Genomic DNA, 23,000 nt, shown 5'->3' with positions numbered 1-23,000 from the left:
ATTTAATTCAACTATCTTTTACTTCTTTTATTTTTGTAGTTTAAGTTTCCATGAATGCTTCTGTTGTATAGTAAATTAACTTTGCGAAATTTGTCATATGATGTCCTGTACAGCTGTTTGATCCTGTTCACATTCTTTAGTCAAGTCATTAAGTTCTGCTGGCCTCCGATGTACCTACCTGCACTTATTTCTTAACTCTCTGCAAGGGTTTTCTGAAGTGGCCACATACGCTAGCCTAAGTAGATTTGGAGTAACTGTTAGCTGGCAAAAGTGGCCTAAATGGCCAAAACTGGTGTACGTGGCTAGTAATGCCCCCTTCTGAGAAAAACTAAACTAAACTAAAAAAATCATAACTAACTCACTTACACTGGCGCAAATTGAATGTGCAAAATGGGGATTTTTAAGATATTCCAGAAAAATCAAGTTGCTCCAAAAAAACGGAGCAACTCCTGGCCAATTTTGAGCCCATTCGACTAATGAATAAGGTCAGAGAATGTGGAGACAGGGGACAAGTAGAGGAATGGATTGCTAGCTACCTTCAAAACATAAAACAGAGAGTAGGGGTAAAAGGTAGCTATTCACAGTGGCAGAAGGTGTGTAGTGGTGTTCCACAAGGATCAGTGCTGGGACCACTGTTGTTCACAACGTATGTTAGTGATTTAGACTTTGGAATCAAAAACACAATTTCTAAATTTGTGGATGGCACTAAATTGGGGGGATAGTCAATACTGAGGAGGACTGCAACAAATTACAGGAGGTCATTAATAAACGTGCAGAATGGGCATATAATTGGCAAATGAATTTCAACACCGATAAATATGAGGTGTTACCTTTTGGTAGGAAGAATAGGGACGTCACTTATTATTTGGAGGGTGAGAGTCTGGGTGAGGTGGAGGAGCAAACAGATCTCGGAGTACAAATACACAAATCACTAAAAGTAGTGACACAGGTTAACATGGCCATAGAAATGCAAACAAATCATTAGGGTTTATTTCTAGAGGGATAGAATTGAAAGATAGTGAAGTTATGCTAAACTTGTATCGAACCTTGGTTAGACCACACTTGGAGTATTGCGTACAATTCTGGGTGTGGAGAAGATTTGCAAGGAGGATACTAGAAATACATGGGTATACCTTTTGGGAAAGGATGAACAAACTGGGTCTCTTTTCTCTTGAAAAGAATAAACTGAGAGGTGACCTAATTGAGGTCTTTAAAATTATGAAAGATTTTGATAGAGTAGATAAGGTGAGAGTGTTTCCACTAGAGGCCATCAATATAAGATACCACCAAGAAATCTAATAGGGAATGCAGAAGAGTCTCCTTCACCCAAAAAGTGGTGAGAATGTGGATCTCGCTACCACAGGGAGTTTTGAGGCAAGTAGATGGATTTAAGGGGAGGCTAGATAAGCATATGAGGGAGAAGGGAATAGAGAGTTATGCTGATAGATTTAAAGGAGGAAAAATTCGAGGAAGCTCGAGTGGAGCATTGACTGGTTGGGCCAAATGGCCTATTTCTGTGCCGTATATCCTATGTAATCCTATGTAATCCTATGTAAAAAAATATAGGGATTACATTTTAAATGTAATAATTTAAATGTTATTTCCCCTCTTTATCTTTGATGCTACTCTATTCAGTGTGGAATTATTCATTTAAAACAACACAAAAGGAATTATAAAACAAAGCATTTACTGGTGGATGAGGAAGATGAAACAATATTTAGATTTCATCGATACAGTAAATGCTTTGTTTCAGCCATGGGTCAATGGTAGCACTCTTAACTCTGAGTCAGAAGGTTGTGGATTCAGGTCCCACACCAGATATTTGAGCTCATAACCTCAGCTGAGACTTTAGTGCAGTATTGAGGGAGTACTGCACTGTTGGAGGTGCCATCGTTCAGATGAGACGTTAAATCAAGGCACAATCTGCCCTCTCAGGAGAACGTAAAAGATGACATGGCACTATTTTGAATAAGAGCAGAGAGGTTTATTTATTCCCCCAACCACTATCATTAAAACAGATTATCTGATCATTATCACATTGCTCTCTGTGGGGCCTGTCGGTGTCGAGATTGGCTGCTGCATTTTCTACATTCTAACAGCGACTACACTTCAAAAGTATTCCCGGACCCACCCAAAACCTTTTCACTATGGATGTCCAATCCCTCTCCACCTCCATCCCCCACCAGGATGACCTGAGGGTGCTCAGCTTATTCCATTGGACAGAGGCCCAACCAGCCCCCACGCCTTCCTCTACCTAGTCCATTCAATTTTGCGCACTTCTGCTCTTACCCCTCACCCTCCCTCCCAGAACCACAATAGGGTTCTCCTTGTCCAAACATTTCACCCCACCAGCCTTCACATTCAACATATCATGCTCCACCAATTCCGCCACTCTAGCGTGATCCCATCACCCAACACATCTTACCCTCCCCTCCCCTTTCGCATTCCGAAAGTACTGTTCCCTCTGCGACACCTCAACTTTTGACTAGGCACTTTACAGCCTTCTGGACCCAACATCGAGTTCAACAATTTCAAACCATAACCTCTGCCCCTATTTTTTTTCACATGGCAGCTGTTGATTATTCTGCCATTCCCATTTACACCCTATCAAGACTCATCTTTTCTTTCTTAACTTCTGCCATTACCATCTCCTTTTGCCTTGCACCATCATCCCTTTTGTCTTTTAATCTCTCCTGCCTTCCAGCCCACCATCGACCTTCCCTTTTGTTCTTTCCTCCCCTCCCCCCTCTTCCTGCTCCTACATTTGCCTAAAAATCTGTTCCAGTTCTGACGAAGGGTCATTGACCTGAAACATTAACTCTGTTTCTCTCCCCACAGATGCACCCTGACCTACTGAGCGTTTCCAGCATTTTCTGTTTTTATTTCAGATTTCCAGCATCTGCAGTATTTTATTTTTGGCTGCAAAAGTATTTTTAATTGGCTGTAAAGTAATTTGGGATGTCCTGAGGTCATGAAAAGTACTGTCAAAATGCAAGGCTTTCTTTCTTTTTCTTTTCTTTCAATCCTGATTAAGGCTGTAATGTTTAGCTGCTAATCTGGCCCTCAGTCTTTAAGGCCATTGTCCAGGTAGTCCCCATGAGGCAATGGTTTTAATATGTCCTGAGATCAATGGGAGCTTAATTGTTGTTTGGTTCCATTGCAAGTTTGGTTCCATTGCAAAGGTGCTTGTAATTTTCCAGCTTCAGGGTAGGGGAAGAAAACAAGTCTTTCCTTCTCTTTTTTTTAAATACCTTTTTGGCACTTTGAAGCATTACATATCAAACAGGATGTTGGCACACTCTGAAAACTTCTATTTATACAAAGTATATTTGTTTATTTTTGATGTATTTTGTGCTCATTAAGACGAGAGAAGCAGCTCTAGAAAATGGAGTCAGTCCCATTTCTCATTATCAGCATCAAGTACTCCCACCTCATTAGATGCAGAACAAAGCTACTTCTACTCAACCCAACGCTGTGTCATTATGCTAGCCACAGAAGAGTACACCTGCTGCTCCAGTGTAACATGTTACATTTTCCACACCAGTCATCCCATGAGTTAGTATGCCAGTTTAGTGTCAGTTATGTTGTGGGCTCAAACTCGTAAGGAATTCAGTTGATATTATTAAGTCATTTCATATACATGGAATAGCAGACTTCATCCTGTTCAATCTAGGCCGGATTTGAGGTCACATCTGGGAGTTGAAAGACCAGTTTCATATTTGTTAATAAACACAAGTGGCAGAGAGAAGCACCTTAAAAAGTGACCATGAAGCTGTTGTATTGTCATATAAACCCAGCTCGATTCATTAATTAATTAGGGAATTAAACCTGCCGTCCTTACCTGGTTTGGCCAAGCTGCGACTGCAGTCCCACCCCAACATGGCTGATTCTTAACTGCCCTCTGAAGTGGCCTAACAAGCCACTCAATTGTATTGAACCACTCATTTCACCACATGGGGGAGAAATTTGGGAGCTGCCCATTTAGAGCGCTAACTTTTAAAAGTTGAAAAAATTAGTGCCAGGCCCGACGTTTATCAACTTTAAAAAAATTTAAGGTTTGCGCTCCAGGAAGGAAGTGGAGTGCAAAATGAAGTGCTACACTTCCTTCCTGGAGAGCAAGAGGATGCAGGTGGGTTGGTAGTGATGCAGTACTGAACAATGGGTCACGTTCGGAGGCTACTTCCTTTCCTTAAAGGGAAAGGCCATCGCTGCCTGCTGTGCAATGGAAAGACTTACCTGGTCCCATAAGGAGCCGTGATCCAGTCCAATCAGCCCGATGCACTGCAGCAGAGTGCCAGGCTGATCGATCGCAGCCCAGGAGGAACCAAAAAAAAATGATAAAAACAATTTTGGAAATGTTTTCACCGACCTCGTTTCTCCCCTGAGCAATGCCTCCTGCAGCTGCCGATGTTTTTACCTGGCAATGCTGTAGGGGGTGGAACCGAAGTTCGGGTCCAGGGCCCGCCGCAAATCTTGCACTGAATTTAGCGTGAGTCGATCATCTCGCCGTGCGGTCGGTAAGTGGTTAGCACCCCATTATCGACCTTGGAGGCACTAAGGCGGCCAATTTCTAGGCCATGGACTGCAGCAGTTCAAGAAGAAGGCCCACTACCACCTTCTCAAGAGCAACCACAGATGGACAATAAATGCCGGCTTTGCCAGTATTGCCCACATTTCAAGAATAAATAATAAATGAATAGATATCTAAAATTTAGGTTCTATTTTATTAATTTCAACACATTGATGGATTTTAGCACAAAGCCTTAAATCGCATTCACTCTAATCTGGGCCACATGTAATTTTCCTATCAAATCAGTTCTGCTGTACTTAGTAATTTATTTATCTTTGGGTAGAAAGCCTGTAGTTTGAATCTGCTTATTTATTTTTTGGACACAGTCAAATCCTTTGAACAGACTTTCTCACTTCATAGTGTTGTATGTGGTGTTTCAAATTTTTCAAAGAGGTAATATATTATAATTTCACATTAATTTCCAGACGTCCTTGGGGGGAAAAAGTTTGAAAAAAAATAGGACTATCAACTTTAAGTTCAAATCTATGTGTGGAAGACTTAATTACGACTGCTAAGTGGAAATACAAAACTGACATATTAAAGGTGGAATTGTGTGATGAAGATGGCTATGTCATGCTGAGACGGCAACAGTTGATTGAGGAATTTGTGCTCTTTTCTATGGTTGTCTTTGAAATAAAATGGTAACATTAACATAAGTTATTCAATTAATTGCATAAATTAAATCCGTCCAGCTGACAGAAAATGGGCAATAAACACTCATGACATGAGATCTAGTTTGAAATCCAAGCTCAGTACTTTCTAATGAGTCAGAATAATCTGGAATGGATTGGAGTTCCATTGGAGTTGTATCACTCTGGTTTGAATCCAAATACAATTAGCTTCTGGCTACCTGACTCTCAAGTTGAATGTGAGGATGGGATTATCTCTTGCAGATATTCACAATTAAATGTCATCTAGTTATCGCACCCTTCTTTAAAGTGTGCTGTTGCTATGTTGTTCTTACAAGAATTTAATTTAGAAGAAATAAATCATTATGTCCATCAACCTTGAAGAGTTATCTAGTTTAAAAATCAAGCGCAATGTGCATGCTGACAGAACTCGGCAAGTCTGCCTGAGCAAATGTTCCCATGACTATGGACAGTCACTGAGACTAGGGAAATGAACTTGATTCTCCATTTACTATATGATATAATTACATGCGAACCACAAGACAGAATGTGGATTATGCAGGTGATGATTATTCTGTGAGAAGCTAGTCTCAAACAAATGTTTGAAGATTGACATTAGCTAATGTTCTTCTGAATTTGCATCGCTCGAATCTATAAAAACCTTGTGTTGTTTACGTAAATAAACAGACTAACTGAACCAGGAGTAAAGTAACTTAACTGTGTCCTTTATAGCAACAACCCAAAAATGGTGTCCCAAACCAGCATGAACCAGAATGTTTACAGCAACTATGAAAAGCTCCTGCACGGTCCTAATGCCTGTCGAGTGAGAGTTCGTGCAACAAGCAAACAAGTGTATGAACACTACATATTTCCCCCCTTCTGAAAACAGTCTATGAACAGACAAAGTGCTTGAGATAGCCAGGCCGTGTTCTGATACGCTGAGACAGGTGTGGAGCTTGCGGTGTTTGGTTTTCGGTTGGGAAACAGAACGATGCCTCTGTTCCATCCTGCTGGTCTGTTGGCCTGTGAGTTGGGATCAGTCTACGAGCATTCCATCGAGTTCCATCATTGAGCTCGTAGGTGTGAGGGCTGAACTTTTGCCCGATCTATTTTGGAGGCGAAATTGAAGATGCGAGCTTATGACTGGTTTGGGCGATTAACTCTGACCCAATCTCCATTCTTCAATTGGGGCTTTTGAACACGTCATTTTGTGTTGGTGTATGACTTCGCTTTTCGTTGGCGTTCCAAAATTTGGGATGCGAGTATGGTTATCTTCGCATCAGGTTTGGCTGGGGGTTTGAGAATGTCCAGTAGCCAGCAAAGATTCCGTCCAATCATGAACTCAGCAGGTGTCTTCCCCGTTAGCGAGTGCTTTGTCGAACGGTATGTGCAGAGAATGGTTTGAATCGCTTCGTTGAATGTTTGACCTGCTGCGAGGATGACTTTCAAACCCTCTTTGATGACGCGGTTAAATCGCTCAACACCTCCGTTGCTTTGAGGATTGTACCGAGCAGTAAGGAGATGCTCGATAGCATGACGAGTGAGGAAATCCGTGAACTGGGCGGACACAAACTGAAAACTGGTCCATTGTCAGTGATTATGACCTCTGGGAGGCCCCACTTCGTGAACATACACTGCAAAATAGTGCTGATCGTTGATGAGGTCACTGAACTTGTTCTAGCGATTTCAGGCCATTTGGAATGCAGGTCATGTACTACAACAAGGAAACGCTGGTGCTGTGGAGCTGCTTCAACTGGACCGAAGATATCCAACTTGAAGTTGTTGCCATGGTCTTTTTGGCCATGGAATGGGCTTCATTGGCGCTGGTTGGATGTTTGTGGCTGCTTCGCTCAGACTCCGTGCTTCGCAGTGTGAGACAAACTCCTCGATGCAAGTGTCAATCCCAGGCCATTGTACTGAATCGTGACATGTCTGCTTCATGTGGACAATGCCAGAATGTCCATCGTGTGCCAATGAGAGAACGCGCTGTTGAAGCAATTTGGGAATTACTGTCCTATCACCATGAGCCAGGCAGCCATTGTTCCAAATGGAAAATTCATCGTGAAGTCTGTGGAATGTTTTCAGCTCTTCCGGAACTTGCTTAGGTCATTCAGTCTGGAGGAAGTGGCAGACGAGCTGGAGTGTAGCATCACGCTGTGATTCGGTTTGGAGTTCATCACAGGAGACAAGGTTTCTGATGGACTGAGTGATGATCGATGTGACATATAAGTCGTCATCTGTGAACAAGTCAGCACCAGAGTCCGAAGCAGGTGTAGAGCGGCTGAGCAGGTTAGCTACGTGGTGGCGACTGCCAACGATGTATAGTACATCAAAGTTACGATGAAGGCGATCTGACCATCGTCTGATTCATAGTGGTCTGTGGCCAGATCCAGTTGTAGTGAGTAGATAGCGCTTGGTGATCCGTATGGACGGTAAATTTCTTGCCATAGAGGTCGATGTGCCAGCGTTCACATGCGTAGATGCAAACGAGTGCTTTGCATTCCCCTGTAGAGTATTTATGCTCTGCAGACAAGAGGTAAAGGTTACGGGCCGTTCCAGGCCATCAATCCTTTGCGAGAGCACAGCACCCATGGCGGTGGCTGATGCATCTGTGGTGACATATGTAGTGGCATTTGGATTAAAGTGCGCAAGGATAGGGGAAAAATTTGATTTTTCATTAAGTGTGGTGAATGTCTGAGCCTGGGAATCTGTCCATTCCCAAGGGATGTCCTTGCGCAGCAACTTGCGAAGTGGTTTAGCAATGTCCGCATAGTGCGGGACGAACTTCAGATGGAAGTTGCAAATGTTGATGAATGACAAAAGTTCTTTGATGTTGGTAGCCTCCTGCACTCGCTGGATCGCGTCAATGGTGTCAAGCTTGTGCTGTGACTCTGTAGCCCAGAAAGTTTATTTCTCTAGCAGCAAATGTACATTTATCGGCATTAAGTGTAATGTTGTGTAGCAAGTCATAAGAACATAAGAAATAAGAGCAGGAGTAGGCAATATGGCCCCTCGAGCCTGCTCCGCCATTTAATACGATTATGGCTGATCCGATCATGGATTCAGGTCCACTTCCCTGCCCGCTTCCCATAAACCCTTAATCCATTATCGGTTAAGAAGCCATCTATCTCTGTCTTAAATTTATTCAATGTCCCGGCTTCCACAGCTCGCTGAGGCAGCGAATTCCACAGATTTACAACCGTCTGTGGGAAGAAATTCCTCCTCATCTCATTTTTAAATGGGCGGCCCCTTATTCTGCCAGCTAGTTCTATTCTCCCCTATCAGTGGAAACATCCTCTCTGTATCCATCTTGTCAAGCTCTTTCATAATCTTACACATTTCGATAAGGTCACCTCTCATTCTTCTGAATTCCAATGAGCAAAGGCCCAACCTCCTCAAACTTTCCTCATAAGTCAACCCCCTCATCTTCAGAATCAACCTAGTGAACCTTCTCAGAACTGCCTCCAAAGCAAGTATATCGTTTTGTAAATATGGAAACCAAAACTGTATGCAGTATTCCAGGTATGGCCTCACCAATACCCTGTATAACTGTAGCAAGAGTTCCCTGCTATTATACTCTATCCCCCTTGCAATAAAGGCCAAGATTCCATTGGCCTTCTTGATCACTTGCTGTATCTGTATGCTAACCCTCAGGTCCCGCTGTACTGCAGCACTTTGCAATTTTTCTCCATTTAAATAATAACTTGCTCTTTCATTTTTTTCTGCCAAAGTGCATGACCTCACACGTTCCAACATTATACTCCATCTGCCAAATTTTTGCCCACTCACTTAGCCCGTCTATGTCTTTTTGCAGATTTTTTGTGTCCTCCTCACACATTGCTTTTCCTCCCATTTTTGTATGGTCAGCAAACTTGGCTACATTACACTCAGTCCTTTCTTCCAAGTCATTAATATAGATTGTAAATAGTTGGGGTCCCAGCACTGATCCTTACAGCACCCCACTTGTTACTGATTGCCAGCCCGAGAATGAACCATTTATCCCGACTCTCTGTTTCTGTTAATTAGCCAATCCTCCATCCATGCTAATATATTACCTCCAACCCCGTGAACTTTTATCTTGTGTAGTAATCTTTTAAGTGGTAGTCTAGCCATAACTGCGTGAAGTCGCTGGTCATGTTCTTCCATTGTCCATCCATGGACGACGATATCGTCAAGCAGATTGAAGGGTCCCTCTCTACCTGCTAACATAGTAGTGACAATCTTCTGAAATGCACAGTGCAGAAAATAATCCGTAGGGCATGCGTCGATACTGATACAGACCATCATGCGTTGTGAATGCCGTGAGTGGTTTGCTGTCCTCTGCTAGGGGTATTTGCAGGTAATTGCGGTGCATGTCGAGTTTCATAAAAACTATTGAGCTGTGGAATTCTGAAAACAGCTCATCGTTGATAGGAAGAGGGTACTTGTCGGGAATGTTGGCCTTGTTGACCTCTTTCAGATCGATGCATAGGCGGGTCTTCTCATTTTTACGCCAAGCAATGACTAAGTTCAAGATCCAGGGTGAGGAGTCGATGCTCTCAATGATTCCCTGAGATTCGAGTTGCGTTAATTCTACGAATACTTGGTCGCAAACCTCAAATGGGAGATAGCAAAGTCGCTGCGTGAACGGTTTGATGGAAGGGTCAATGCGGGGATGATGGCAGAATTTTGTTGTCACTCCAAACCCTGTGAAGATTGAGGGATACTGCTTGTCAAAGTCCACCGTGTACACAGGTGTGCCGGTTGGGTCATAAACTTTCAATGCAAGCTTGTCAAAAAGGTCAACACTCATGAGGCTACGTCCCTTCGCGACATGAAAGGAAAAGTTCTCCAATGTTATGTTCTTGTCGTATCTTGGGACAAGATACCTCAATATTAAAGTTGGAGTACACACGTAGAGTGGAAGTTGCGGCCTGCAATTGACAGTGCGTGAAATGGGTTTTGTATACAGCCTCGCTCAAGATGGAGATTTTGGCTCCAAGGTCAATGAGGAGGCAGATGGGTGTGCCATCAATGTTTACCTCACAATCCTTGAATTTTCCCAAACCGATGTGCGAAATGTCACTAATGGTGTAAACTATATTGGGTTCATCACTATCGGGATTGTCCACATGTCAAATATGCCGCGATGAGCAACAGACACTAGCAAAATCGTTCATTTTACCACATGCAGAGCATTTCTTCCCATGTGCAGGGCAGTTAGGACTCTTTGCTGAATGTGATTTGTCCCCACAGTTAAAGCAGTGGCAGTTAGGCCCACGGTCCATAATATATGGCTTATTACTAGTCCTGGGTCTCTGTTGTGATTTTCACTTTGGACGAACACCTTGCACATGGGCTGTAGCTGCAGTCTGCTGCACAGGTGGAGCAGGGGATCTGATCGCTTTAAATCGGAAAGCGCTCATTCGATTTGGATGGCCAAATTAGTTGCTTTCTCTAATGTCAATTTGTCATCCTCCATTAGCAAGTATTCCCGAATGCGGGGGATCATTGTTTTCTCAATAATTTGATCCCTGATCATTTCCTCTGTGAGTACTCCAAAGTTACACATTGCGGCCAGTTCAGTTAATGAAATGATACACTGTTTGATTGGTTTTCACTGTTCCCTTGCCCTCATGACGAAATTTGTATCGCTCCATCATGATACTTTTTTTTGGCCCAAAACATTTCTCTACCGTTTTGTCATAGAATTCTGTGTCTTCGATTTGGCCAACGATGCGTTGATCTTCGGTGCCGAGGCAGTGGATAGGTATTGCATGATGGCAAGCTAGTATTACGTTGTCGCTGTCTAACCCACTTGCCATGAGGTATGTAGAAACGCTTTTTATCTATCTCGGCCACAGAATTGGAGGTTCCCCAGGTGTGGAGAGGAAAGGCAGGGTGGGGGATGGGGGAGGAGGGGTAGGTAGGTTAATTTGATTCATCCTCCTCGCCAAATTATGTTGTGTACATAAATAAACAGACTAACTGAACCAGGAGTAAAGTAACTTAAATGTATCCTTTATAGCAACAACCCAAAAATCATGTCCCAAACCAGCATGAACCAGAATGTTTACAGCAACTGTGAATAACTCCTGCAGGGTCCTAATGCCTGTCGAGTTCATACAACAAACAAATAGCGTATGAACACAACACCTTGGAAGCATGAATAACTCTCTAACATCTTCATCTTTTCAAGACACAAAGGAGGTAGTAAAATAAATGTATTCTGTTCACAGTACAAGAATAAAAAGGAACTATTGTAAAAGAAGACAAGATTCTGCTTGCAAACAGAGTTTATCAAGTTTGTAGGGGCTATTTATTGTGTTGTGTGCTCAGGAATGTTATTGCTTAATTAAAATGCAGTGATTATAAGTCACAAGGTTTTCATATTAAAGTAGCAAGCCCCCACAAATAAGGAAATGCACTTAGAATTGTCTGTGTTTTTGTTAAACTGTTCAAAAGCTGTGAGACAAAATGCTGCGGACACTGGGGTAGCACTGCATGGGAGCACGAGGACAGGTAAAGGTACACGGAAGACAGGCATTAAGAGAATGCACAAGGGTGATTATTTGATGCTTGTATGCAATATGGCATAATTTAATTTATAAATTTGGTTTGGAATATTAATTTTGTGTTTGCTTTTATTTTTGCATTGTGGCCAAGAGAACGATGTGATGGTCAGTAACAGCGGGAAGGTAAGCCATTTGGGACTGTTGGTAAATGGGGAATTGGGGTGAGGTTACTGGTATAGTACTTGAATTAATTCTTCATACACAACCCTGGCAGAAAGGAGCTGTCTGGGTTGGAGCCTCCATTCCTCATCCTTCACATCCACCTCCTTCTTGTCCACATCATCCTCTTCCTCCTCTTCCTCGTGCTCTTGCTCCTCTGCTTCTCGCCTGATAGTTGGTGGCAAGGGCTGTCTCTTCATGGTGGCAAGTTTGTGCAGCATGCAGTATACCACTTCAAATCTTGAGATCTGCTCAGCCGAATACTGCAGGGCTCCTCCAGAGTGGTCCAGGCAGTAGAATCATTGCTTCAGTATGCCAATGGTCTGCTCTATCATCACCATCATCATCATCATCATAGGTGGTCCCTCGTATCGAGGATGACTTGCTTCCATGCCAAAAAGGGATGAGTTCACAGGTGTTTCAATGAAGGACCTAATATTCCAGGTGCCAAACTACATATTGAGTGATAGAAGATGCCTATGCGTGGATTTTTTTAATGTGTGGTGACCATTGCACACCAGCCATCACACGGGCTTGACAGAGCTAAGTCTTATCCAGTGGCAATGCTTAACCAAGACGAGTGGAGACCAGCTGTGCTGCATGGACCTAGTGCACACACATATCGCAGTTTATGCTGGCCCGTGCTGCCCCTGGGCCCGCCTCTTCTGGGCCCCGAACTCTTGCCCCTACTGGGCCCCAATCACATGCTCCTCGATCACTTGCCACTCCTTCACCTTGACATTGCCACTCCTGCTGTACCTGCCCATGCTCCATCAGCGACCTGGACCTTTGTGACATCCAATGCAGTTGTCCACTTCACAGCCATCGCTCTCCAGCACGTTCTGTACCTTGAAGTGGTTGAAGGCCCTGACCTGCTGATGGTCCTTGCAGGTCGGGGCCACATTTCGAATGCAGCATGGCTTTCATTGTATGCATAGTGTGCATGTGTGCATGGGTTGCGAATTGGAGTCAGTTGATAGCCATTGTCGCCCAGTAGCCAACCTTTGCTTTGCTATCTTGGCTGAGCTGGCACAGTGGAATGTCGCGGAATAAAGACATCATGATAACTGCCAGGATACTGAACACTGACCTGCAGGATGCGCTGCCTATGATCATACACCAGCTGGATATTGAGGGAATGGAATCCCTTTTATTCCGGTACATGGGAGAGATGACATGCGGCACTCACAAAGCAATGTGTGTGCAGTTAACAGAATGCTTCAAGATGTGGAAGCCCGCAAACCTTGAAAATCCTTGTGTTCTCTGCACCTGCTTGTTTCTGGCATGAGGGAATTAAAGGAGGATAAGAGCTCATGGTGTTGGGGTTAATATATTAGCGTGGATAGAGGATTGGCTAACTAACAGAAAACAGAGAGTCGGGATAAATGGATCAATTTCAGGTAGGCAAACTGTAACTAGTGGAGTGCCACAGGGATCGGTGGTGCTGGGGCCTCAACTATTTACAATTGATACTAATGACTTGGATGAAGGGACCGAGCCAAATTTGCTGATGATACAAAGATAGGTGGGAAAGCAAGTTGTGAAGAGGACGCAAAGAATCTACAAAGGGATATAGTGAGTGAGTGGGCAAAAATTTGGCAGCTGGACTAAAATGTAGGAAAATGTGAGGTTATCCACTTTGGTAGGAAAAATAAAAAAGCAAATTATTATTACAAAATGCTGCATTACAGAGGGATCTGGGGGTTCTTGTGCATGAAACACAAAAAGTTAGCATGCAGGCACAGCAAGTAATCAGGAAGGCAAATGGAATGTTGGCCTTTACTGCAAGGGGGATGGAGTATAAAAGTAGTGAAGTCCTGTTCCAACTGTACAGGGCATTGGTAAGACCACACCTTGAATACTGCATGCAGTTTTTGGTACACTCATAATAAAGGATGAAACTGAGTCCTGTGTACAATGAGCAAGTGTGACCTTAGCTCCTTTAATAAGACTCAAGAGTGCAGGCACCTCGTGGGTGGCCTGCTTATATACTGTGCTCCCAAGAGATGCTGGGATCCCTTGGGATTCAAACAGGTGGGCCCTCTGGTGGTCAGGTGTCATGCAGGGTTATACAGGGTTAAATACATTACATCACTCCCCCGTGAAGTCAACAGTACACTTATTTACAAGGTGAGATGATCTGGGGCTTTACGCTATCTTGTCGATTGTCTCGGTACAAATGCGGGTGTGGGTGGATTGGTCAGTTCTTCACTGGGCTGTTGGGCAGCTGGCTTTGCCAGGCTGCTGGGGATGATGAGTTCGGCATCGTGGTCAACCATGATGTCAGTTACCACTTATGTGTGTATTGGAGGGTTAAAGTTGGTGGTGGCCACTTCAGGTTGTTCGTAACTGTTGGTGAACAGCAATTTGATTTGGTCCAAATGTTTTCTGTGTGTTTGTCCATTGGCCAATTTGATCTGAAACACCCTACTCCCCTCTTTGGCTGTGACCATGCCTGCGAGCCATTTTGGACCATGTCCATAATCGAGCACAAACATGGGATCATTGATCTCAATATCACGTGACAAATTTGCGCGGTCATGGTACACACTTTGTTGATGCCGCTCGCCCTCCACATGATCATGGAGATCAGGGTGGACAAGAGAGAGCCTTGTTTTGAGCGCCCTTTTCATGAGCAGCTTGGCTGGGGGAACCCCGGTGAGTGAGTGGGGTCTGGTATGGTAGCTGAGCAGCACTCGGGACAGCTGGGTATGCAGGGAGCCTTCCGATACACGTTTCAAGCTTTGCTTGATGGTTTGAATTTCCCATTCTGCCTGGCCGTTGAATGTGGGCTTGAACGGAGCAGGTTTGATGTGTTTGATCCCGTTGCGGGTCATGAATTCCTTGACTTCAACAGGTGGGCCCTCTGGTGGTCAGGTGTCATGCAGGTTACACAGGGTTAAATACATTACAGTTTTGGTCTCCTTATTTAGGGAAGGATAGACTTGCATTGGAGGCAGTTCAGAGAAGGTTCACGAGGTTGATTCCTGAGATGAAGGGGTTGGCATATGAAGAAAGGTTGAGCAGGTTGGGCCTATACTCACTGGAGTTTAGAAGAATGAGAGTTGATCTTATTGAAACATATAAGATTCTGAGGGGGCTTGACAGGGTAGATGCAGAGAGGATGTTCCCCCTCATGGGGGAATCGAGAACCAGGGAGCATAGTTTAAGAATAAGGGGTCACCCATTTAAAACAGAACTGAGGAGGAATTTCTTCTCTCAGAGGGTCGTGAATCTTTGGAATTCTCTACCCCAGAGAGGCTGGGTCTTTGGAGGCTGGGTCTTTGAATATATTTAAGGTGGAGGTAGACAGATTTTTGAGTGATAAGGGAATCAAGGGTTATGGGGAGCAGGCGGGGAAGTGGAGTTGAGGTCAGGATCAGATCCGCTATGATCTTATTGAATGGCGGAGAAGGTTTGAGGCCTACTCCTGCTCTTGTTTCTTATGTTATTATGTTGTTATGTTCTTATGAAGTTATCTCTCTTTGAATAGAGAGTCTCAGTGACTGCGAGATGTTGCTAATATCTCGAGCACCAGTCTGGAAGGAGCCAGATGCATGAAAGTTCATAGCCACTGTCACCTTCACAACCACTGGCAATGCAGTCCTTGCCCTGCTCTAGTTGGAGTTATGGCTGCAGCAGATGGCAGACTTCAGTTAGGACCTCCTTAGTGAAGTGCAGACATCTCACACATTTTTCCTCGATGATTTTTAGGTAGGAGAATTGCTTCCTGAACAGCCTGGCCTCCTGCTTAGAGCCTTTCTTCACTTCCTCCTCCTCCCTCTTCTAGCAGCTTGCTATGCTCTGCGTGGCCTCAGCTTATTCTCCCAGACATGCTCTGTTCCATCCTACTCCCTGGAAACTGTCTGAGGTGGAACGAGACTGTTCGCAATCTTGGTTTCATAGTTGAAACCGAAATGAGCTTCTAACCACATATCCGCACCATCACTAAGACTGCCTATTTCTACCTCATAACATTGCCCGACTCCGCCCCTGCCTCAGCTTATTTTCTGCTGAAACCCTCATCCATGCTTTTGTTGCCTCTAGACTTGACTATTCTAATGCACTCCTTCCGCGCCTCCCACTTTCTACCCTGCATAAACTTGTGGTCATCCAGAACTCTGCTGCCCATGTCCTAACTCGCACCAAGTCCCATTTATCCATCACCCTTTGCTCGCTGACCATCATTGGCGCCCAGTTGAGCAATGCCTCGATTTTAAAAGGCTCATCTTTGTTTTCAAATTCCTCCGTGGCCTTGCCCCTTTGTAACCACCTCCAGCCCTAAAACTCTCCGAGATATTTGCACTCCTCCAATTTTGGCCTCTTGCGCACCCCTGATTTTAATTGCCCCGTTATTAGCAGCCGTGCCTTCAGCTGCTTGGGCCCTAAGCTCTGGAACTCCCTCCCGAAACCTCTGCCCTTCTCTACCTCTCTTTCATCCTTTAAGAAGCTCCTTAAAACCTACCACTTTAACCAAACATTTGCTCATTTGTCCTAATATCTCCTTATATGACTCGGTGTCAAATTTTGTTTGATAATGCTTCTGTGAAGTGCCTTGGGATGTTTTACTATGTTAAAGGTGCTATATAATGCAAGTTATCATTGTTATCGTTCTTTAAGTGTTCTTCTACAAACAATATATCTTAGCTGCCCTGATGCCCATTTTATATGGACAGCAGATGACTGAGTTGTACACCAATTGGGAAATTGTGTAGACATCTAAGTTATATCACTGTTAATTGTGGTTGCGGGTGCTTCTGTACCAGTACAAAATTCCAACATACAATTGGATCTGCTTCTAAATGTGCACAAATTTGCTGCAATGGATCTGTGCCCATTTTTGAATTGGTGGTAATTTTGACCTTGGACGATAGTGTAAAATGGGCAATATTGGATCAGCCATCCATTATACATCTCTCCTGACAATATCCCTCATTTTATTCTATCACCCAAAGCAAAAATGGTCCCATTTCACACCTGTTAATTGGGTGTGACCAGTGAGAAAATCTAACCTAAAGTATTCTGATTTCCTGCTAATCCTGCACTTTCTTCACATGATTTTCTGGTCTCCTTTCTGTAAAATCACCAGTTCTATCCACTACACAGTAAATGCATTGAGCCTTCCTTGTATCGCTGGAGGTCAGATTCATAAACAAGACCTGATCAATTTTCATTATCTCAAACCAGCCGTACCTACAAAGAAATGCAGATTTTTTCCTGAGATACAGGCAAGATTTATCAAACAAAATTTCCAGCCCTACATATTGATTTTCAAAAGCAGCACACCCTGCAGCATAAGACATGGTGTGATAAAGTCAAGGCACAAGTGGATTGATAAATATCTATTCAGCGAGTGGCTTATCTTAACAGCTATTAGGAATCTGAGAATGATGTGGAGTGCACATTTAACAGCTCTCTCTGAATTTGTAGAAAAAAGTAGGTAAGGAACAGGCTGAATATAAATCTCGCAAGACGGGCTGGAAGTTCGATGCATTTGCGTTTGCATATGAGTTTGAGACCGGGTGCTATTAACGATGCCTGTCATATTGGGCAGGAGTTTAGTGGCAGCGCTGCGGCTTTGTGCCTCGCTCTCCTGCACTTGGAGATCATGACGTCGTCACCTTGTTAATGCCCTATCCCCGAAATTGACTTTCGCCCCCTGTAGCAGCCCCGGATGTAAACACCGACAGCTGCAGGAGGCGCGTCTCGATTGGCCGGGTGCTACCGGGGCAATACTTAATGGCGAGGTGGCCGAGTCAAAAGTAAAAAAAGACTTACCTTTGTTTTTCCACTCCTGATCCGGTTTCTTCGCAGGGTCCTGGCCGCGATCGCTCAGCCTGGCACTCAGCTTGAGTGCCGGGCTGTTCGCGCAGCACCTCTGCTCCTTGGGTGGTCCAGGTATAACCCTTTTTCTTATGCAGAGTTGGCAGAGTGGGCCCTTCCACTTAAGTAAGGGAAGGGCCCCTCGGACGCGGCAGCGCTGCACGGCCCAGTATGCAGCGCTGCTGAGGCGTCTGCCTCATGAAGGAAGTGGAGTGCTTTGTTCAATGCTCCACTTCCTTTATGCGCCTCCTGATTGTTAGCATCCCCAAACAGGGCGATACTGAATTTCTCCCCCATAAAGTTAGCATGCCCCAAAATTTTGATGAATCACCACAAGCATTTTTAGCAGTAGAACCTTTCTAGTACAGAATAGTTGAATGCTGCTACCAGCATTTATCCCTATACTGGCGGTGAGCTTTTCAGATTGTTTCTCTATTCTGACACTTCTCTTTAATTGTCTGCATTACTTTAATTTTAACTTGTATGCTGTGTTCCACTTGTGCCATTGGTATACTCTCTACCCATGTCCAATTCTGCTCCGAGAGCTATGGACAATTATAGTAAATACTTGATCTGCTATGCCATTGGACAGTTACTTTTTCTCTCTTTTTCTTGTCTCTTCTGCCTCTCTACCCTTAACTCTATTTTGCTTCACTCTCTTTTTTCTTGTTTCCTTTTGGATTACAGATAGTGGGTGGATGTGGTATACTGTGATGGGAGAATGAGCTGCCATGCGATGGGGTTGTGAAGAAAATATGCCCATTCATGGCTCTCCTCCCATCCACTTCTCCAAATACCCATGCTTGTCCCCGCCACTCGCTCCCATCAAGCCCCCACCCCTTCGCTTTTTAACACTTCTATCGCTAAACTCAAATCTTTCTTTTTGAATTACTTGCTCAATTTTTATATTCTGCCCTCCCCTTTAATCCATTGTCACTCATCTCACCTTTAACCCTCCATCCAGTCCTTCCCACTCTCACTTGCGCTCCCCAAGTGTGAGTAGTATGAAATGGCTCTATCATCCTCCCTGCCTATCTATTTCCGTGAACATATGAGCAAAAGAAGTAGGATCAGGAGTAGTCTATACAGCCCTTCTGCCATTCAATAAGGGCTGATCTTTGACCTCAACTCCACTTTCCCACCTGATTGCCATATCTATTGATTCCCCTCGAGTCCAAAATTGTATCTACCTCAGCCTTGAATATGAAAAACTGACCATCCTCAGCCCTTTGGGGTAAAGAATTCCAATGATTCACAACCCTCTGAGTGAAGAAAATCCTCCTCATCTCAGTCTTAAAAGGCTGACCCCTCATCTTGAGACTATGCCCCCGAGTTCTAGAGTCTCCAGTCAGGGGATACAACCTCTGTCAATCCTCCTCAGAATCTTGCATGGTTCAATGCGATCACCTTTCATTCTTCTTAACATCAAAAGTCTGGGCCCATTCTACTCAATCTCTCATCATAGGACAACTCTCTCATCCCAGGAATCAATCTAGCCAACCTTTGTTACACTGCCTTCAAGGCAAGACTTCCTTACTTTTGTACCCCAAATGAAGTGTATTTTTAGAAATTGCACTTGGCAGAAGCAGGACTTTATAGGTAAGCATATATAGTCAAGAAATTTTTGCCTGACAACAGAAATTAAAGCAAATTTGCGTACAGCCAAAACTCAGCTGCTAGAAACCACAGCTCAGACGGTTTAGGTAAAATTAGGCCAACAAACAGTAGTAGCAACCGCAGGTCGAGATCAATCTACGTCTCTACAGATAAGAGCATCTGAAGTATAGGTCACAGAGCCAGGCGCACCTTCAAGATGGCTGTGGAAATATGACATGCTGAATTGCGGTCAGACTAAGGTGTGAAATAACAGGATAATGTCTACACGTGACTTGGAGCTAATTGGAAAGTCCCATATTATTAAGGGGACGTAGCCAAATCGCGAATCAACCTAGATACCATATTAGGAATCCTTGAAATGTCAAGAGGATGAACATGGCTGTACTTACTGACGCAAGTGTCTGCGGTTTAAGGGCTTAAATACAGCACTCTGTAACCGATTGGGGATTCAACCAGGAAATGGGCTAGGGAGCCCTAGCTTGACTCCCTGGTCCAGCCAAATAGTTAATAAACTGTTTAATTCTTTACCCTTGACAGACTGTGTGCGGACTCACTTATTCTGAGTAGCGATTCGCCCGTAACATTTGGCGTAGTCGGCAGGGTACGTCGAAACGTAGATGGATGGTGACCAAGAGGACACGAGTGGGTGAGTAGATTTGGGAATATCACCCGGAAATTATGTGATTCGGGTGGTCACTTGTCTGTTTGCGGAACGAGTATCCGAATCATGACGAGTCTGTGAATCGGTAAAGAGACAAACTTTGACGTAGAGTGAGTATGGTCTTAATATATTATGCATAAAATAAAGTAATGTAAGTTAGGGACCTTGTTGTTGCGATAAAAGATCGATAGTGTTTAAAATTAAGAAATCGGATTAACAGGGAAATCTTGGGACGGGATTAAAGCCGCGTGAAGGGGCCAGAGCGGGAAAGCCGCCAAGAAGTCGGATCATAGAATGGCGTCGGGGAAAGAATCAGACTGGGATGAAGAAGGCACCCTTACTAGATTCTATGCAGATGATCGGAATGGCTTAATCGACAAGATGTTGAAAGATGGGTGGGATCTAAATGGGGACCCCACTAGTCAGAAGACCTGGTGGCAAAAACAAAAGAATAAATGTGTAGAAAAAGCAGGCATAATTATGATAAGACAACTGTTACAATGTAATAGTAAACTGAAACTGAAAATAGAAGAATTAAAACAGGCCAGAGCAGAAATAAAGAAGTTAAGGGGAATAGTAGGGGAGGGCGAAAGTGACATGGGCCTGTTTGGCCCAATACGGGAAAAACCATCGGCCCCTCTCCATATAACAGAGTGTGGCGACTAGTGCCTCGGAACAAGAGGAGGAAACGGAGGACCAAAGGTATTGGCTCGTGGCCCCGCTAGTCGTAGGTGGAACAGTAGCACAACCTAGTTATAAGTATAAGAACCTTATCCCCTTAGAGAAACAAAGAATTCTCAAGGATTTGGGTGACCTGAAACCACGTAGCAATAACGTGGACTCTTGGATTAACATGAAACAAATATACAACATACATAATTTCCATGAATGGGATATACACCAACTGGTCCAGGCAAAATATCCAAGGGACAAGTGGAACCAGTTAGCTGAAAATTCCCATACTTCAGCGTGGTGTCCTGCAAATAATGCAACTATTGCAAACAGACTTTTGGCATACAATCAATGTAAAGAGGAGATACAGCACGTAATAGGACCATGCCAACCTAACTGGGATTGATAATGATGGTAAAACAGAGGAAGGGATAAAATAACGGTGAGTATGGAGAATGGCTTTGGATGGCATATCAGGAATCATCAGAGTCGGCGAACCCCGGAAGGGACAATGTCCCATTCTGTAGAATGTTTAAGGATGGGTTATCGGCTGACCACCAGAAAATCCTTAAAACGGGGATGGTAGGGGCCGTTACCTACGATGGACTTGTCCAGTGGGCCTTGCAAGTAGATCACGAAGGAGCAAGTAAACATATTAAGACTAAGGTTGCTGTGGCATCCCAAAGGAAAAGCGGAGGGGAATGCTGCAATTATGGCAAGCCAGGGCACATGTCAAGGGATTGCCGGGCCCCCAGGACCCAATACTTGAAATGTACCAACTGTCAAAAGCCCGGACATAATAAAAGCCAATGTTGGGTGCGTGGAGCGGGGGGAACTAGACCCTCCTCCCAGGGTATGACCCCGAACTACTCCGAAATGAGCAAAGACCAGCTCATAAATGCCTTGAAGAATTTAGGAGAGGACTGACGGCTAGCAGCCCCCGTCCAGGCCACAGGGGACCCCTGTATCCACATTACAGCATTGTTCGGGGGCCAGCAATGCGATATGTTGGTGGACACCGGGGCCTCGGTATCCATGACAGATGTTCCTCTGCCTACAACTAGACACACCGCCCACATAACAGGGATAGGGGGATCTGCCACCCGGGCATACCTAAGTGAAGAAATCTTATTCGGCGTGGCAGGGATCCTAATGCCTGCACAATCTTATGTGTGCCCAAACAGTGAAGGAAACATATTAGAAATTGATCTCCTCGAACAGATAGGAGCCTTGATTGACCCAAGGGGAAAGAAAATAGTTTGGAGAAACAAAGGGGGACATAAAATAACCACATTTGGGGAACAAAATAAATTGGATAACCATGCGAAAATGGGGAGCGTACAAATATCACCAGAGACTGGGATGTCCTTGAAGATTATGGTCCCGTGTGTAGATAGATTGAAGGAGTGTGGGCGCAGTCCAAACAGGACTGTGGTCTGGTAGAAACTGATCGAGTTATAAGGGAATTAAGGGTTACGGGGAGCGGGCGGGTAAGTGGAGCTGAATCCACAGCCAGATCAGCCATGATCTTATTGAATGGCGGAGCAGGCTCGAGGGGCTAGATGGCCTACCCCTGTTTCTAATTCTTATGTTCTTATGAGTCATCATCCCGGGGCCTGAGCACATTCCTCATATTCCAGAAAGTGGTGGACGACATCCAGAGGGGAAACGAGGCGGCAGATAAGGCAGCCCAGGAGGTGGTGATATTGTCAGAAGCCAGGGAAGAATCAGTAAGTAGTATGATAACTAAGGAGGACATTGATAAAGTAAAATTGCACAGAGACGTACGGGACGTGGAGAAAATAGCATGGGAAAAGTGGAGAGCTGCACCAGACCAGGACTCCGTATGGAGGAAAGATGGAAGGGTGGCAGCCCCCACGTGTATATGAAAAACACTCATGGAATTACATCATGGCATTAGCCATGCGGGGTGAAATGCCATGATCAGTAATGTCTCTAGGGATTGGTGGTGGCCAGGCTTGGGACAAGACATTGCTAAATATTGTCAGCAATGCATTACATGTGCCCAGCATAATCCGGGAAAGGCCATAAAAATCAGAATGGCCCATCAACCCTGGCCGTGAGGGCCATGGGAGAATATCCAAATTGATTTTACGGGACCACTGCCAAGCTTTAGAGGAAAGAAATATTGTCTAGTAATAATTGATTTGTTTACGTGGTGGGTGGAAGCTTTCGCTACTCGAAACTGCACCGCAACCACAGTAGCTCGTATCTTAGCCGAAGAGGTGATTCCCCGCTGGGGCATCCCCACTCAAATAGACTCCGATCAGGGAACCCACTTCACAGGATATGTG

The 23,000-nt window shown here is 44.4% G+C and overlaps 1 long non-coding RNA gene across 1 annotated transcript; it reads left to right on the top strand.

The window, feature by feature from the left end:
• The first annotated feature begins 17,589 nt into the window (after nt 1-17,589).
• On the top strand, nt 17,590-22,406 carry LOC139241443 (uncharacterized). The gene is made up of 3 exons (XR_011588908.1): nt 17,590-17,674; nt 19,890-19,998; nt 22,326-22,406. It is a non-coding gene; the product is annotated as an uncharacterized lncRNA (long non-coding RNA).
• The last annotated feature ends 594 nt before the right edge of the window (nt 22,407-23,000 follow it).

The sequence above is a fragment of the Pristiophorus japonicus genome, chromosome 1, assembly GCF_044704955.1.
Source record: "Pristiophorus japonicus isolate sPriJap1 chromosome 1, sPriJap1.hap1, whole genome shotgun sequence".
Taxonomy (NCBI): Eukaryota; Metazoa; Chordata; class Chondrichthyes; family Pristiophoridae; genus Pristiophorus; species Pristiophorus japonicus.
This window is presented reverse-complemented; position numbering and strand designations above follow the sequence as displayed.